Consider the following 9,498-nt stretch of genomic DNA (forward strand, 5'->3'; position numbering starts at 1 on the left):
TTTTCCCCAGTTTTAGTCTGTGCTGATGGCACCGAGTGCTCCAGCATTAAGATTTATTTTCCCGCGTGGAGATAGTGCTGCAAGAACATGGGAAAAACACACCTGTGTGCTCTGACAGTAAACTCTTGCACTAAGTATTAAGGTGACTCTGCCAAATTAAGGAGACTACAATATATTTTTAAATGCCTCAGTTCAAACATCCTCTCAGAACGTTACTCATAACAGGATTTTAAATACCTATTCTTTGACTTACATACATGATATCTGCCTATCCTTCATTTTTGCTCCATTTTAGTTCAAAGTAGGTAATATTTCCCAAATCCACTTGGTATTTTATTAGGCTCTGCAGAAGTTGTGAGGACCCTCAGGGCACTGCAAGTCACCCACGTGTTACCCGCATGAGGCCAACACACACCCCCAGATCCCTCAGACATGAGGAAGGAGAAGCTTGAGCTGGATCTCCCCAGAGAGCAAAACCTGCTGTCCCAATGGGCAGCCCAGCCCAGCCCTCAGTTCTGGAACCCATCTCATCTTCTAGAGGCTGTGAGTGCGGGGTGAGAATATGGATTTCTATTTTGAAACAGCACACAGCTCAGCCTGTCACTTCCCATTGTAAGAATTTCTTATTCTGACAACCAGGGAAAAACTTGACCAAAAAGCTTATAATAGCAAGACCACACTGAGTCCTGAACAAAGAAAACATGCTTAAAAACTCTCGACTAGTATCACTGGGGTGCACGCAGACAATAAGCAGATTTAAGAAGCTTTTCTATGTTCTGTTTCTTTTTCTATTGGATGGCTAAAATCCAGAGCAAAATTATTTAGCAAACAAACTGAAAATAAAAACAAATCAACATTCCCCACACCACTATCTCCACAGACACAAAGAAATAACTCTATTCATTTTTGTGGTTCCAAACAAAGGCAGGCAAGAAGAAAGCAGACAGCCTTGGAAGTGCTGGGAGCGACCACTGCCAGAGGAAGGGACATCAGGCACCCAGCGCCCGCCATGCCCCCATCTCAGCCTTGTGCTGACCAAGTGACTTGAAACGCCCGGGGTCCAGGTTTGCACATCAGCAGAGTGGGGATAATAGCAGGTCTTTCCATCACAGGGGTGTTACAAAGATCAATTAGTTAATGTCTGAAAAGCGCTTTGAAGATATAGCAGGTGGTGAGCATTATTATGCAAATAATGTGACTTAAGAAAATCACAACTGCTGGATTAATACTAATCCCTTTGATATTTAAAAGACACCATTTTTCATATTTTAAAGCAGCGCACATTTATGCTATACATTTCCACTAGTGCTGTAACAACAAATTTTAACCTTTTCTTCTTGTACAGCTTAATACACAAAACTCTTCTGGAGACATCTTTACAAAATCGGATCTTGATTCAGAGCCAGAAGTAGTGGCAGAAATTATGCGTGTTGATGAACTGGATAACTAAATCCTATGCAGGAGTATTTCTCAGAGGATAGTGTGTCACAGGCCTAACTTGCTGTAACAAATATTGCAGGGTCTTTTGGTTTTAGGGTTTTTTTTTGGAAGCACACTAATTTCACGCATAGAAGCATTTGTAAAACAATATAGCTGCTGTATGATTATGCCCTGTTATGTGGTGGAAAGAGGCGAGAAAAAGAGAAGGATATGGTTCTTTCACTCCTTCAAAGGATGTATTATTTGAATTGCAAAAAAACCAAAACAAAACAACCTCCTCCTCCCCCCTCCTCAAAAAAGAAACACAAAACAAACACCAACACCCTAATGTCTCATAATCTCATTTGGCGTTGTGCTTCAGATGCAAAGATCTGTAAGGGCCTCCCAGGCGATGAGACCTGGCAGCATCTGCTCAACACTCAGCAAACATCTGCACGGCCTCTCCTGCACTAGGTGTGTGCAGGGAGGGGGTGGTGGCCCCGGGACATCCCACAAATCCAGCTCACATTTCCACTGCAGAATGAAACCAGAGACATGCAAGTGCAAGGAAGCACAGGAGTTGAGACCAGAGACAGGAGGTGGGACCAGGACAAAAATATATCTGAGCAGGGTTGTCAGAAACCAAGGAGAGAGCAGAGCCAAAGAAAGACACCCCCCTGGTTTCCAACCTTGCATTTGAAACCAGTTCTCTCTTTGAAAGCAAGGCAATTGCCAGTGCAGAGAACTCCCCAGTGCAATAAGGACTTGCACTGCCACCCCCCCCTTTCCCTGAGGAAGCCTGTTTCTCGTCTCCTGTACCGTAAAATTTAGTGCAAACCAGCTGGTGTGTTCTGTCTAGAAATCTGCAGAATATTGCAGTGATTAAAACCAGCTTAATACTAACCCTCTTTGGAATGCACGCCTGAAATTGATATTAATGAAACAAGATCAGATATTAATATTCTGTACAGCAGGTTCCTCAAGCTGTGCTGCAGCACCAAATCAAATCTTTTCCCAAGTTGACATCCAAAATACAAACAGAGCATGGCAGTTGGTATTGACATGGGAGGAAGCAGCAGGAGCGTTTTAAAAGTTTAGAAGCTCTGAAGTTTGCAGTTATAAGAAGCTCAGCTTCCTTTCCTACCGCCTTTCCCACAGCAGCAATATTAATGGCTATTCAATGCAATAATAGGATCTGAACTATAAACTTCACTGTTGTTGTTGTCTTTTTTAATCTCTCAGTCAATATTAAAAGCATTTGGTACTCTTTAGGAGGAAGGAATGATTTTGCATTCTAGGAACAGCTAGATATTTGCAGAGCTACCAGAGAACACTGGTGAAGGATTTACTTCACATCCTCTGCTCATAATTGATGTTGTGATACTTTATTTTAAATGGACCTGCTTCTACAGATTCACAATTTATTTTTATTGCACAAGCACACACTCGTGTAATCTCAGTGCATTCTCATCAGCTGGAGTTACACAATTTACATACAATATAGGTTCAAACCACCACCTGAGGGTCATTCTTCAGCCAGGAGGAGACTCTTGAGAATCTCTGAACACAAAGGCCTGAGGACCAGTGATTCCTACTGCTGGGTCTGCCAGCACTGAGCAGTAAATCTACACTTTTGACCCAGGGCAAGTAAGAATAGCCCTGCCCTTCACTTCACTCTCCTGTAAAAGGACAGCAACTTCCCCCTCTGAATAAGAGCCAACAGGCCACCTGCTGCAGGACAGCACCCAGCCCAAATGAAGGAGAAGGTAGCACGGTGCTTCTTTTATCATCACAGAGAATCCAAACCTGAAGGAGAAAGTGAGTTTCTCCCTTGAGCACCCCCAGCCTGGTTGAGCATGCACACAAAAAGTTTGGTGTCCCAATCTCTACCCTCTAGTTAATTCACCTTTTCTGAATGGTGGACCACTGTTCCCTTGAGGAAAGCAATCTTATTTTTCTGTAAGTAGCAATACAGTTTGAGGTACATTGGTCCATCTTACTGAAGATCACAGATATTTATAATGAAGATTAGAAACCATAAGCATTCTCAAGACTTTTGCACGTACAATCTTATCACATCAAGGTGGAAAAAAAAAACAAAACCAAAACACCACCAACCTAGATGTCACCTATAAAAGATTTGTCTTCAGACTATATAGAAAAGCAGCTGTTGTAATTGCAACAGACAAGCAGATGAGACTCTGTCTTCCTGTCTGATCACAAAGCCTTTCACAAAAGCCATCCAGAAGGTAACAGACTTGTGTGCCTACATGGTTAGCTTCACACAAGGCAAGCTGTGCAGGTACAGGCTGCTCATTGAGTACCGATTCCTCAGAAAATGGGCAGAGAATGGGAGCTAGCACGTACTGAAGAGATTACTCTGACAGACTCTGGAGCTCAGCTATAAAGCTTCCGGACTGCTCATCTCCTGTGTTTGGTAACACCTGCATCATATTTGCATTGAATTTATCTGGATAGTTTTAACCTCATTAAGAATTCACAGGTAAAAAACAGATGTTGAATCAAATCTCACAAAGCAGCGTCTGCTTCTTGGAGGATAGACTAAGCAGAAGGCTACATCATGTCCTAATTTCTCTTAGGTTTGTAAAGTAGATAGTTATAATTTCACTTAGAAAAAAATATATATGCCAGTTGAGCTGAAGTTTATTTGAACTAAAGAGCAAGAAATGTTACTGTGTGGTGTGGAATGGTTGATCTCGTTCTTTATTGAAGCATAGCTACTTAAAAATAAATTAATGCAAGAACACATCATCCTTACCTTGTGGCTCATAGATATACACATGACTAAATTGTAATATTTCCTCTCCCTTCAGGTAAACATGAAAGCTTAACATTAAATCTGTACTAAAAAATTAATAAATCAGCTCATACATTGTAGAGACTACAAGTACAGCCAGATGAGGCCCTTGCAGCTGAGCTCACTGCTCTGCATTTGGCACGAGCACAACTGAAATATTCCAGAAGAAGACAGAATTGTTACATTCTTTCAGATGTTTTGAGTTAATGCTTATGGCACTCAAGGAATTTCTATTTAACAAAAAAACAGCAAGCCAACCTTCAGTAAGTTTCAAAATCTTTACTCACGATGGGAAAGTTTTCACACACCAAAGCATACTTTCCTTTAAAAACACATTAATTGTAATTATGTTATATATTATATATAATTACATATTATTTATCCCTGTATATAATATAGAACCTATTTCTGAAAAGGAATAGAGTGCACTCCATATATATAGCTACTTTCCTGAAGGGGTCAGAAACCTGTGAAGGAGAAATGGTAGGGGTTATTGCAATAGAGCCATTTGAAGCACTCCAAGGGAGTAAAGTCACTAATGAAGAGTCTTCTTTTGGGACAGGTGCCTCCAGCTTTCCATGGGTAAGCTTAAATTGAAGTCATGTTTGTGCTTGTGGCCTCATTAGATTATAACTCGATTGTTGACTTGAATTCTTGTAAGCCTTATACACATGGGACTTGCCCTCTCTCATTTGGAGGGTATCACATAATGGATATTTATCTATAGAGATATGCCATCTCCTCGTAGCCAAGCCTCGGGGTCAATAACCTCAAGTCTAGTTTTCACATTTAACAAATTTTCCAATTGCTCAATTGGCAGAGGCTGTTCAATACCTAGGCTGGAGCTGAGAAGATTAAGTGTTAACCATTTCTTTGTCAAATTTTAAAGACACATTCTTTTTAAAGTCAATTTTTTAAAAAAATATTTGCTCCCTTTGAAAATATTTTTAAATTAATTTTTAATACCTCCTCCTTGCATTAAATAACTGGAGGGCAGAACTTGGCCGTGCATATACATATCCTATGACAGGTATCACTCCCTGTGAGTGCTGTATACCTGCCATTCCAGCAAGGAGAGATACAGTTTTCAAATCAAACAAAAAACCAGAAGCAACCTGGAAATTCTTACCTCCAGGAGCCTAAGAGGACTAAGAATTCTCATATTTCATCAAAATCTCCTTCAAAATCATATTTTATTTATTTTTTATATTTATTTCCTTTCACTTCATCCTTGATATTTCGACTTCCTTTCACTGCAGCAATGAAACAGCTCTACATTCAATACATGAACAGGGGAGATTTTCAAAAGCCTCACATTTTAAAAGGTTTTCCTAAAGCTTGCCAAAGAATAAGAATGACCTGTGCAATGGCTCCATTCATTAAAAGGCAATTCGGCGTAACAATTCCGTCTTCTCATTTCTCTCATACTTTAAAAAGAGCCAAGAGACATCCTGGGATGCTTTGTAGCAGGAGGGGAGGTACAAAACTAATTTTCCAACTGCTCTGTTTACTTTGCATACCTTGTGGGCAAAAGTTGGCAAGAAACAACTGGAAGTTGTTTGCTTTGAAATTATCACCCCATTTACAAGATTCAAGAGCAAAGTCTTCTAAAAGGAGGTAAGAAGGAAAAGGAAATGACTACATGCATGGTTAGCACTACACTACTAGCACAGCCCATGTGCTGGTAATGCACAGGAGGTCACTAGCTAAAAAAGAAAACCATTGGGCACCGAGAAAGCTGGCCTATTCTCACACTCCTCCATAAAGTGCATATAGACACCATGCTTAGAGCATCCGTTGAGAATAAAAGCCCTAGCAAGGTCCATGCAAAACAGCTGTATTCAATTTAAGGCCACCTCATATTATTCCCAATTGAAGTGAACCACACAAGGGCACTGCTGTTATTGAATACACAAACTCAACACCCAAACTTTGTTCGTAAAAGCCTCCTTTTCCCAAACTAATAGGGCCACCCAGAAGGGGATGAGCAGGAAAGGATGACAGCAGCAGACACAGCCGTGGCTTGATAACACAAAGAATTTGGCAAAAATATCAGTTAAAGTGAGCCTTTTTCTTCTTCTTCTTCTATTTTTTTTTTAACCCTTTAAGCTTCTTATTCCAACACTGCAAAGATGCACGTTTTGATGTGGCCGTTCTGTAAAACACATCAGAGTTGCAATCAGGCTTTTAAAATAACTTCTTTTAAAGCCACAAAATAGCTACATGTAATAGAGCTTAATGCCAAATCAGCTCTTCTGTCCAGTTCACAAAGCAGCTGTGGTAGCAGAACCAAGCAGTTACCAGCCACTGATGGTGGGAACAACTTACAGGAGAGCTGCCACTGACGCCTCCATATTACCGACTGATGCATGCTGCTAACCCATTTGCCACATAATAAGACAAAATACTCATATTAAATTGGATTTTTGACCTTGGGATTCTGCAAAATTCCTCAAAAAGCAGCAATGAAAAAGAAAAATCAAAATCAGATAACTGAAATTATCTGCTAAATGCAAAACAAAACCAGAAGCCATAGAGTCACCAGTCAAGAAACCTACAAGACTCCACTGCATACAGCAGATCATATACATGGCATTCTGGCACCAAAAGCAGCTACACACAAAGCAGTCCAGACTTTGTGTATGCTAGCAAACAGGCCTGTTTGGTCTGGCAAATGCTATTAGCACGGTGAAGAGTTTTGGAAGGAGACACAGCAGCAAACAACATGACCTTGTCATATTACTGTACATGAAAGATGTGGGTAAAATAGAAAAGAATCTGAGAGGGAGGACAGGAATGTGGGTATGTAACCATGAATTTACAGCCTCTTTTTCTCCCAACAAGCTTAGTAATAGTGTACAGAAAAGTCCTCACTGCTCGTTCATGAGAAAGCTCCAAACTTCTGATGCTGCTAAATTCTCTTCTGATATCAGAGCTCTCATTCAAGTATAATTGAAGTAGACTAATTATGCCACAAACAACAGAAAACACAGGCTGCCTCTTCAGATTATCAGTAGCAGAAAATAGCATGAAGAGTTCAGTTTCAAGGATACTGTTTACATTTCTAAAATGTACTTATTTATTTCACAGGCCCGAGGATCAAAATGAACAGATAATAACTAATTGCTACAACTGGGAAAAGTAAATCGGGAAGTTCTCACCAAGCACACCTGTACACAATAATTTGAAAAGCAGCAGTACAAGCAATGCAGATTGTCAAAGTGCAATTAGACAAGTGGAAATTGTTACTCTGAGCAACTGAGATACTATGTTTTGATAACTAAGTTACCTTGGAGATGACTCACACACACAAGTTGCTTAACGTCATTTTACACTATAGGTCCTGGACGTACAAACGTATGCATAAAAATCACTATGAAATCAGAGAGCACCAATCAGAAATGTAAAGTAAATACATTCTCTTGGCAGATTATTAAACTCAATTTGAGGTCACATTTCAACCTAAAGCCAAAGCAAATAAACCCCCCCATGGCCATCTCTTCTCTTGACACACCCAAGCAACCACACTGCAGAGCTCTACAAGAGGACCCCCTCTTCCTCAAGTGAGCAACACACCTTTTGGAAAGGAGAAAGAGAGGTTAAAGAAAAATAATAATAATCAAAAAATGTCAATCCAAGCAAATCCTTAGCCCACCTGAGCAGCACGACCACCAGTAGCAAGAGGGAGCTCTAGTGCCTCAGGCTTCTGTGCAAATAGCTGCCAGGACAAAGCGCCTTTTGACGTGTACTTGTTCCTGCTGGGAGAGATGAAGAAAAGATACTTTAGTTAAAATATAAGACAAGGGGCTGGACAACATGCACAGCTGAAAAGAAATCACGTGCTCCATGGGTTTCTTAGTATCTTACGCAAAAAAAGCATTTGTAACTGGCAGTTCAAGAAAATGAGGAATTTTCCAACATGTCATTTGTATAAATGTAAAAGGGGAAGAGTAAGGGAGGTGAAATCTATTGATTTCACACTGAATTCAGCAAGTGAAGACTTAACAATGTGTCAACAAACATCAAATCAACCAGATTTTAAGAACAGAATATAAAAAATACATGCCAAATGAATTAAAAAGCAGTTAAATCAGAGATCTCAGAGTTGTCATTGCTGAATAACATCACAGTGCAACTGTAATACTCCTTGTGCAGTTCACAGAGACTGGAATTATGCTCTATATCTCTTATTAGTTTTATTGCCTGCCTGGAAATAAGCACATCCTCTGCAATAAAATTAATGGATTACATGGTTTAGTAGCATGGTAAATAACAATAGAAAGGATATCACACAGAGTTATCTCAATAATTTGTCAAGCTGAGCTCATTCCAGCCAAAACACTCTTAAGACATCTGAATGCAGATGTATCTATCTAGTAATAAGGAATGTGAGTAGGTTTGCAAATCAGAGGACTGTGAAGTTAAAAAGTAAGGAAACCAGAAAGGATAGAGAAGTCCTCATAGACACATTACCAAGCATCACACTAGGAGCTTATGTTGTTATTAAAGGGGCTAATGTGGCTGATGAATGCAAAGATACAAAAATAAATAGCAACACTGAATGGGGTCCGACAGCATGTAGCAATAATGAGCAACGTGGCAACACTACACCCAGTCCCATGGCTGATGCTCAAAAAACCAAACCAAAACAAAGTATTCAACAACAAACCCAGGACAATATTGCTCTGCATTTTCACTAGCATTACTGAACACTGCATCAAATGCACAATGGACTACGAAGTGCTTGCAGACCTTCCCATTGCTAAATATCAAAAGAAGAGTCCATCTGTTAATGAATGTTAAAGGCATCTCCCTGCAGTAAGTAAATGCGTACCAGGGTTGTGGGATTGCCAATATAAAGAAAACCTTTTGGGTTTTCAACTCAACAGTTTGGGTGGGCAGGATGAGGCCTGGAGCACACAGCACGTGTATGCTCCTCACCCACAATACCCGCTTTGCAGCTGTAGAGTTATGGACTCTTGAAAGACTTCTTATGAGTACTCACAAGGACACTTTGTGTCTGAGTAAAAGTCACCCAGATACAAGCTATATCTTCATGTAGCACTTTTGGGAGGAAAAAATAACCAAGAAGCAACCAGGTTTGGTTGATTTCCTAGGTTTGCAATTTGCACTCTGCAGAGTTCTGTTTCTGCCTTGTGATCACATCTAGCACTTACATAGGCTGTCAGTTAATTCAGGAGGGAAAAAGTTTCCATTGCTGATGATCTGAATCAAAATTGCACATAAAATCTTTTTTCTTT

General features: G+C 40.1%; 1 protein-coding gene across 1 annotated transcript in view; it reads right to left on the reverse strand.

Annotated features, from left to right (window-relative positions):
• Positions 1-7,995, reverse strand: part of PLXNB2 (plexin B2) — a 237,336-nt gene extending 229,341 nt beyond the window's left edge. Inside the window, exon 1 of the mRNA XM_010706204.2 lies at positions 7,893-7,995. The gene's annotated coding sequence lies outside the window, so the exon portion shown is untranslated. The remainder of the gene's footprint in view (positions 1-7,892) is intronic.
• Positions 7,996-9,498: the final 1,503 nt, after the last annotated feature.

The sequence above is a fragment of the Meleagris gallopavo genome, chromosome 1 (assembly GCF_000146605.3).
Source record: "Meleagris gallopavo isolate NT-WF06-2002-E0010 breed Aviagen turkey brand Nicholas breeding stock chromosome 1, Turkey_5.1, whole genome shotgun sequence".
Classification (NCBI taxonomy): Eukaryota; Metazoa; Chordata; class Aves; order Galliformes; family Phasianidae; genus Meleagris; species Meleagris gallopavo.